This window comes from Lygodium microphyllum, chromosome 29 (genome assembly GCF_053477565.2).
Source record: "Lygodium microphyllum isolate KBCC chromosome 29, Lygodium_microphyllum_v1.1.10, whole genome shotgun sequence".
Taxonomy (NCBI): Eukaryota; Viridiplantae; Streptophyta; class Polypodiopsida; order Schizaeales; family Lygodiaceae; genus Lygodium; species Lygodium microphyllum.
Window position 1 is genome coordinate 96,937,050 of NC_141163.1, and position 9,638 is coordinate 96,946,687.

The 9,638-nt window shown below is 39.8% G+C and overlaps 1 pseudogene; it reads right to left on the reverse strand.

The window, feature by feature from the left end:
- Window positions 1-1,185: 1,185 nt before the first annotated feature.
- Window positions 1,186-7,361, reverse strand: LOC148010944 (uncharacterized; annotated as a pseudogene).
- Between the last annotated feature and the right edge of the window lie 2,277 nt (window positions 7,362-9,638).

The following is a 9,638-nucleotide window of genomic DNA, read 5'->3' on the forward strand; positions in this document are numbered from 1 at the left end:
GGAAGAAGACGCTCATAAGAGCAGGCTGAATACTTTATCTCTGTTTTTCCCTTTTATGGACTGTCATACAACTCATTTTCGTGATACCAAATGGATGGGGCAAAAAGGACTCTCACCTTCTTTGTTTGTATCTCCTCTTTACCTTCAATTTGCTCTATGTTTGCATGCTTTGGAGCATTCACCATAGTCTTCAACTCTCCCTCCATCTTCCCCATGTGTGCAGGCCCGAAAAATGCGCCAAAAAACGCGGGCTGCACTCCTGTCCTTCTTCCACACAAAAAAGAGTTCACATAAATCATATACAAGTCATACAAGTCCTTTGCAACTATTACTCCGTGTCTCTTGTGGACCTAGTCAACTTTGGAGTGCTCTTGACAATAGTTGAATCTTCTAAGCTAATGAACTTCATAAACCAATGTGACATAACCTGTAAACTATCAATTACCACCTGTTGATCAAGTTGAAGGTCCTCATATACACTATCATTGCCATTTTTCTTGATACAATCTGAAAATTACGTGTCAAGTTACAAAAAAACTTATGAGATTAAATGACATCTAAGACAAATGTAAGGGAATAATAACTGAATTATGTATGAAAGTTTCTTATGTGGATCCTAATGAAGTTCTTCTGCACACATAAGAACTCCGTGTTTTATGCCATGAACAAAAGATCCTTTGACAACGTGAAATAAAGATGTGTTTTCTTACAGTCATTCATGGATGAAATTTTATAAGTTTGATGCATAAAAAATTTATATGTAACATTGTTATTTCAAAATATCACATGAAGCAAGGATATGTTTTCTTAAGTCATGAGAGTATCCAACTTAGAGATAAAAATGATTCCTCGAAAAAGGAGACATCTTTGTTTTTATTAGGTTTCTTAGAGAAAGTCTTTTTGTGATGCTTGGACTTTGATATCACGAGAGAGAGAGAGAGAGAGAGAGAGAGAGAGAGAGAGAGAGAGGAAATAGTTTCTAAATATCACGTAAAAGAAGCATGTGTTGTGTGGAATACAAATGATCTCTAATATGTACATATCTCTACAATATTTTGGTATATCAAGATATTAGCAACAGGCTAATTTAGTGACAAGCTAAAAGCTTCCTATTTAGGCTTTAAATTTGATGCCCAAGGTTGGGCTTCAAGACAAAATCAATTACGCATTTGTCCTTTTTTGTGAGCTTCACTTTGATGCCTTTGCTCTAAATTTAGGCATCAACTTCCATTCTTAGATGAAACTTAAGAGATAACAACTCTTAATATAAGATGGTAAGGTCCCATAATATATGATACAAAAAACTAGTATAAACTAGTGCGAAAAATCATAACAATAACTTTGGTTTCATATTCTTAAGACCAAAATATTTTCCAAGGTCTAGACCCTTGTACATCATAGTTCATTGATAAAGTTCATCATGATAGAAAACAAGGTGAGCAACAAGCAATAACTACAAATCAAGTAGTCATTGTCCCTTTACAAGCTCCCATTTCTCATAGACCAAGGCCTAATCAATGCTTTTGATGTCAGGGCCAATAAAAGAAATTCGCATTAATGCCTCAAGAGTCAACAACTTCAATAGTTGTGGCGACGATCACTTTTGATTATATTTTTCTTAGAGAAGCCTTGTTCACACGCTACTGATGAAGTAGGAAGAACTAAAAGAATTTTCCATAATCTCATCAAGTTTGGATATGTTGCTTGCCAATCCAATTTGCTAGAGAAAACACACCATGCATCCTTCATATCCATTCCCTCACATCCAAAATATAGCATGTTAGTGAATGCATAGATTTCATTTTTGTATCCTTGAGTATCTAAAATAGAAGCACCAAACTTTTACAGTAACCTGTCCCATTGACCTTGTTTTCTCTTTCTTTTGGATCATGTGGAAGATATTGTGGAGAGAATAGTCTTGTTGCACTGAAAACATACATATCTGGAAACTGCCAATTCACACAATCTATGATCTTTCCAACAAATTTTTTTGCAAGTTAAACACAACTATCAACATCACCCCTTCCATTTTCAAAAGCAATACCTGCTTTATCTTGTCTAGGCATTTTTGTGAAGAGAAGTTGATGTATATGTTCTTCCCCATTCTCATTTACATGCCGTAATAAACCATCTCTTGTATCATTCATAAACTTGAGAAGATATGATGTACCTACTCTGAATGGGTGTTCTAAGAGAGATCTTATTGTCACTTCGATGGTAGAAGTGATTATTGTGATATCCAAAGCATCTTCTTGAAACTTTTTATTTAGGAGGCTTAAGTCCTTTAGGACATCAACAAGCATACAAATACAAAACAACACTTTGTAGATCCTTAACTCTTGATACCATGCTCGTGTGTTATCTTTCCAAATGTCAAAATTGCAAGCATTAGCTTACATAACCATTCCATTACATTACCTCTTGCCAACCATCTAACATCATGGATTTGAACTACGTCCAAAACTTGTATATTTATTTCGTGTAAAAGAGTTTGGAAAGCAATATGACATAAACTTGAGACATTTATCCAAGAGTAGACCTTGTTTGCAATTTTATCGACATAAGAAAGGCAAGGAAAACACTTAGCTCTGCATCAACAATGGCAAGGGCTTCTCTATGAGCAATACAATGTGTACTAATAAGATGAGGCACTTCCCTTTGTAGTTTTGCAACCAAGCCTTCATAAAAACCTAACAGTGAGTTGTCTCCATGTAACGTGTCCACCTGTTTGCTCGTAGAACACGTCTTAGCAGCCCATCGAGAAGATAGTCCAGAAAGCGCCGCCCGGCACTCCCACGGAATGTCATAGGGTTTGCGATCTTGGTCTTCCTGAGTCTGCCACGAAGCGGAAGCATTCCGGCCGTTCCCACTTAGGACTGACCCGAATCAGGGTTTTCCTTGTGGCCAAATTCCTAGAACGGCAGCTGGCGTCAAACCCCAGGCAAACTACTTTACGCAGAAACGTCAAGGTCAAAGCGGATTCATGCTACACTTGGTTCAAGGAGAATGGGAAACGAGAGGGATGCAAAGCTCGGCCTCTCTGCCCATAAGGCATAGTCCCATTCTGTTCCCCTAAAACAGCATAAATCGAGATTCTAGTAACCTAGACTCTAGGTCAACGTTCGTTGCTGTTCATTTCCTTTGAGAAAAGTTCCCGGCCAACCGGGACCACCCATGCGTAGGACGGACCCATGGCCACATCCACCGCACTTTCCTCAGGGGGGTTACTTTAGTTGTCTAATTACCTACTACATTTAGTTGGACATGCATAAAACAGCTTCCTTAATTAGCCACTTAGTCACTGGTTCCTTCACGTAATCTTAGCACTGACATAGAAAAACAATGTCAAACAAGTTCCTTTACAACAATTGATCTTATTTATCTTTGGAATACATCTTATAATCCAGCCCATAATCCGCCCGAAGGCAATCCATAATCCGTCCGAAGGCAATCCAGCAATCCACAAGGATTACTAATCCAAGATTCCACCCGTAGACTAGTATGCGGGCCTCCAGATCCAATCCCGAGTCACGTCAGCCTCTTGTGCAGGGCCCGGAAGGCAAGGGATTTACGGCCAAAGCCCCTTCTGGCACCCAAGCATCCTCCTGCTCCAAGTAGCGCCCAATGGAGAGACCTCTTGCGGCGGGTTCGGTCCACGTTCCCGGCGCGGCTAACAACCCCCTTGGTTAGGGTCAGGCAGATAGTCAGGGGTAACTGATGCTGCCTCTCCCTCCAGGCCTTCAACCTGAAACATTATTTATTTTTTTCCATCTTTAGTTCTTTGAGCAAAGCAATACAAACAGTGCTCTTAAACTGTACAAACACAATCAATCCAGTGGTCGTTTTATTTGGCCAACTGCTAAGATGTGAATCCTTTTCTCCGAATGCATCCAGCATTCAATCCAGGATGAATTGCGACTTGGCAAGATCCCCAAGGGTTTGTTTGTTTACCCTTTTATCCTTGGGTTAGGGCTTATACCCTGTCAGCCCAATTAACAAACACCTTAGGTTCCTTAAATTAAGACGGTAATTCCCGGGCAAGCTCATCGCCCAACTTGAATGGTCAATTTCTTGCTGGGCAATACATAACTTTCCCTAACTTGGCAAATCAGCCCTAGAAGGGTGATGTAACAGGATGACTACTCACCCTCTTGCAAGTTAGACTTGTGCTAGAATCTCGCCAATCTTGTTCCAAGGAGTGGCAAATCTATCTTGTGATTTCAACACGAAGCCATGCGACATTGCAACTTGTTGCATAGGAGTCGCATCTATGTGGAATCAATCTCCTTTAACGACGTTCCTTGGTCAAGAAATATGTTTAGCCAAGATGTAGGGTTTGGGGTGTCTTCTTACCCAACCCAATCCCTAACCTTACTAGGCCAATAACGTTTGGTCCTAGGGATTCTAAACTTAATCGGGAGTTTAGTATTAGGTTGATCGATCCTTAGGGTAAAACCCTAGATCGTTATTGTACGGGCGTCCAATTTAACTCAACATTCCATGAATGTGGGTAGACTTTTGGGTTCGAAAGTCTCGACTTGGCGTCCCAAGTGCGATACTAGGCATAATTTTCTTAACGTGCTAAACCCTACCTAGCACTATGAGGTGTTCATCGTACCATCTAGTCATGCTTTTACGAATCCCTTGAGGGTTATAACATTACAAGTGATTTAACTAAATTGGTCTACTTGTCTTGCGACAAGGAACGATCTTTTCTTAGAGATGCTAAACTTTTTCTAAAGGTGTAAATAGTCGCAAGACATCACATTACGTGTAAATATGTGATTCATTACTTCTACGCAACTATAAGGTTTGCAAAGACCATTTCATTTCCTTGCTAAAATCATGATGATTGACAATTTGGGAAATAACTTGCATAAATCCTACATAGATTTACATCAAGAACTTATGCCTACAACCTTTCGTTTAATGCAATTGAATTTCAAGCTTTCATATGACATGCAACCTTTTCTAGATACAACTTTGATAGATGAAGTTCATGCATGACGAATGTCATAAGACCAACGTTGACTTAATCCGTTCTACGGCACTTAATCTGTCTTAAAAATGCAAGCATCTTTGCACGTAGCAGGCAAGTTCATGGTTTCCTTTTTATACCATGCAAGTCCTTGGACAACATTCTAACGGATGTTTAATGAATATCTCTTACGAATCATATCTAGGAAATCATGGCTTAGATGCATTATGCGCTTGTTCTTTCATGCAAGAAAGACAAGGGTGAATTTAAACAAAATTTTCATCCTTTTAACCTATGCAATATGTGTTTAGGCTTGTCACTTTGGAAATGCACGCAAAGGGCAACATGCAACTAAGCTCGTAAGATGAATAAGTAATTTACGTTCATAACTTTCTCATGAATTTTAATCGTGCCCAATGTGGAATTAAACTTCTAAGAACCTGGTTATGAGGACTTGCAGCAATGTCCACGTGTAAACTTGGGTTCAAGAGTTCCGCGCGTGCGCCTTGCGACTTTGGTTTTGGAGCCATCGTTGATGTAGTGGACTTGAACTCCGCGATTTCTCCCTGCCCTTATTCATGATCTCCGATTTGCCTATTAAACCGATACTTCTTTCCTCGCGCAGGAGTTGGGGCTTCTGAGTCCGGTTTCTGAAACCGGGGAGGCTCGTGGAAACGAGGCTTATAGAAGCCTAACTATAGAAGCTTCTGCTCTCAGCAGAATGACGTGGAGGGGGGGTAATGGTTGGAGAGAGGAGGACGGCCAGGCGGACGATGATGAGGATGATAGCGGCGGTATGGGCGGCAGCCTAGTGGACTGCGGACATAGCAGGGCGGCATTTGGCGTGGCAGGTCCTGTGGCGGCGATCTTCGCGGCTGGCGGCAGTGCTGCCCTTCTTTTCTCTCCCTTTGTGCCTCCCCCCAAGCTTAAGGGGGAGGTTATATAGCCTTTTGGGGGGGGGGGAGCTCCACACACGTGGAGGGCTTTCATGCCTCCCCTCCCTCATGCATCCCCACACCACACTCCTCCCTCTCTCCACTTAGCTCCACTCCCTCTCCCCTGCCATGCACCGGCTGAGGGGAGGGGGTAATTATTAAAAAAATTTGCCTTAATCCTACTCATTATCCAATTGTCCCTTTTTCCAAGAAGGGTGTTCTCACGCGGCTTTGCGGTCTTCAAGCCGCGGCCTCTTATACACCGTGCGGGTGGAGTTTATAAACGCGTGAAGGTGGGGTATTTAGCCCAAGGTTCTTCTAGTCGCGGGGAGAATATTTTTAAGCTGCTTTTGCGCAGGTGTGTAGAGGTTGAAATTCATTAATATTTCTTGCAGAAATATTACACTCCATCAGTAGTGATGCCAACAAGATGTTGTATGCTCAAACCAATGTCCTTCAAAACTAGCATGATAGCATCAAACTTCGTTTGAGCAGTGCCATCAGCAACCAAGATTAGTTGTGCAAATTCTACTTTGCATATACCTCCTCCCTCCGAGGATAAGAATGGGATATAAATAATTAAGTGCTTTTTAAAACCCTTATCAATTGTTTCGTCTACCAATAAGCCATAGTAAGGACTTGACAATATCTCTTGAAGTTGCAATGTATATAGATGTTATGATATAGAGAAAGTAAAATCCTTACCAACCATAATGTTAGTATAAGATAATAATCATGATAAGAAGGCATTGATTCCAGTTCCACTTCATGAGCTAGCTCATAAATCTTAATAAACTTTTGGATTGCCAAGTCTTCTTTTGCCACAAACTACATGAGTTTCATTAGTGTAGTTACTCTCTCCTTATTTCTATCATTAATTGCTTTGACATGTGTGGATACTTTGATTCCCTTTACATCAGCATCATATCTAGCTTGTGCCCATTGATGTTCCTTAGAGATGACATGTTTTCAAACTGCACTAAGTTGCATGGTTTTACATCCCTTTCCTTTTCCCCAAGGTCCTTTGACCTAAACTTTTCACACCACTCACATTTCATATACTCATTCTTTCCCTCCACTACACGTTTTACATAATGATATTTTCTAGTCCATTCTATTCAAAATTCTCTAGAATACTCTTTTGATGTTGCTGTGGAGTCTCCTATGTTACCTGCATTTTTTTACGTGCTACATGGCATATCAAACATTTCTATATCACCCTCCATTTCATTATCCTCGTCTTCATTTTCAATCTCATTGTCTTCATCTTCATCATACTCTAGAGTATCACCAAAGAGTTGATGATGAAGATCTAGATTGACATTTGGATTGTCTCCTAGATAGACATTAAGATCTATATTTGGATTCACTTCTAGGTTGACATTTGGATTAACTTTTTCCTTTTGTTTTCCCTTTCCAAGCATCTCAAATAAAGTTCTTTGACTCATCTATTAACAAAAAAAAAGGTATTTCAATAGTGGTTTTCACAAACTTTAATTTTTCTCAAATAGTTCACCTAGATGCATACCTAGAAGAATTAGAACTCGTACCTTGATGCCTTTTGGGTGCCTCTTGTAAGTTGCATAGAATCCTCACAAAGGGTAGATATACTCACTTGATCAAAAGCCTAGGAGCCTAAAGTGACATATAAGTTTCTACTTGTAAATATTAATATATTAATGTACTATAAATTGAAAGAATATCTTTTGATAAACTCGAGAACATTATGCAAATGAAAAACATAGTACTTATTACCTTTCTATGAAGATTTTCCTCATGCACTAGGTCTATTTTGTCAAGACAACTTCTTCTAAATGAAACTCCTTTGGTAACCTACAAGAAAGCAATAGAGTTAGTTTGAACAAAAAATATCTAGGATGCTAAGACTTTCAATATTAAGGATTAACAATTTCGTACATGCATCTAAGCTTTTAATACCTTCTAGCAACTTTGACACTCCCAAATCCTCAATTTTGTAAATTGTAAGTGTGATATTTCATACAAACAAGCTTGCCTTAGACTTTAGTCCTACACTGATGAAATCCCTATCCTAACTAATGACTCATTGACTCCCATCTCCGATTCTTACTTCCTAGATATTAAAGATTTCCCTTGTCACTATTCAGTTTTATAATTCACAAGTAGGCTTTAAGTTTGAATAATTTTCCTTCTCACTTCTACACTTCTATATGTGAAGTATCATATAAAATGAGGATGGGCATTGGGCAATGTGGTAGGACAATGTGGATTCTAAAAGCAAATACAAATAGCCCTAATGCCCCAATGCATTGAACTTCGAAGCAACAACTTGAGTTTTACATGCAATCCTAAGCACTAAATAATGAAGGCTAAACACTAAAGCTCGATATTCAAATCCTAACCCATCAAGATTTCAAACCCATAGGCTATGACGGTGTGGCGAATAGTGAATGCCCATGCCCCAACCTCCATGTCCAACATTGAGCGAAATAACAATAAGCCATGAATATTAGCTATTAGCCTTTGAACAACAATTTTTAAGGTATTATAGACTATAGTTATGAAGCCAACCAATTTTCTAGTGGACGACCATCGACGAAGTTCAAACACTGACAAATTAGACCGTACTACCTCATGCTTCTCAACAGCACTAAGTTTTGGAAGTGCAGTTTGGTCATGTTCATCTTGCTCTAATGATGGGATAGTCGAAAGTGTAATTGGATATGCAAATTCATTGGACTTGGTAGATAGAACTCTTTGGAGCTTCAGAGCACAATAAACAAAAAAAACCTCAATTGAAGTGCATGAAAATATTTTTTTGTACATTAAGACATCCTTCAATGACCAACCCAACTCCAAATGCACTAGGTAACAGTGTTGTTAGCAGATGCATGGCCTACATAGGCTTGTGCAAGACCATGGATGTTCATATATCATATGAGCACACACAATGGCAAGCACTTGCAGAGAGTGGCTTTCTCTTGCAACATAGCCTTTTATCATCTGTGAAAATTAAAATCATTCAATTTAAGTTTTCAAAATTTAGAATTAAAGAACGCACAGATGTATCATGTCAGCGCGGCACAAGCACTACACAGTTGAAAGTTGAAGCATTAGACAATGGACACTATGTCAAGATAGCCTTCTGAGTCACCTGCATTGTTTATATAGAAAGAAAAGGTGCCGTTTGAAGCCTAATTTAAATTGTACATACCTTCAGGCTTTAGCAATCTCTCTACCAAGGAAGGGTGTGACGTGCGTAACGTGTTTCTCCTCCATGGGCCACCTCTTTTAGCAACAATTGAGTCTGCGGGCTTGCAGTTGCCAGTGCCTCTTCACGAGTCTTTAGACCGATTGGATGGGGTCGGCGGTCTTGATAAGGAGCGGCCAATTGATGCTCCCCCTATTGCAGGAGGAGTGTGTGGTGAAGAGCAACTGCTCAACATGCTAGTAACAGCCTTGTCCGACCGCCCAGGGCTTAGTCAGAAGAACACATACAACTAGCGCGACCAGTATACTAGTCATGAGTCATGATTGTTCAGTGCTGGAGTAGATCTGTGAATAGGGGTCCATTTTGTCATTTTGGCGGCAACTAGCCTTTAGGTCGGAGGGACACCTAGCCTTTAGGCTTTAGGTTAGATGGACAACTATTGAATAAAAGTGATGCATACAAATATCCTACACTCTTTTATGTTTTCTTTTTTCTACAATAACGTGCTATCTACAACTCACTTAGCCACACACAT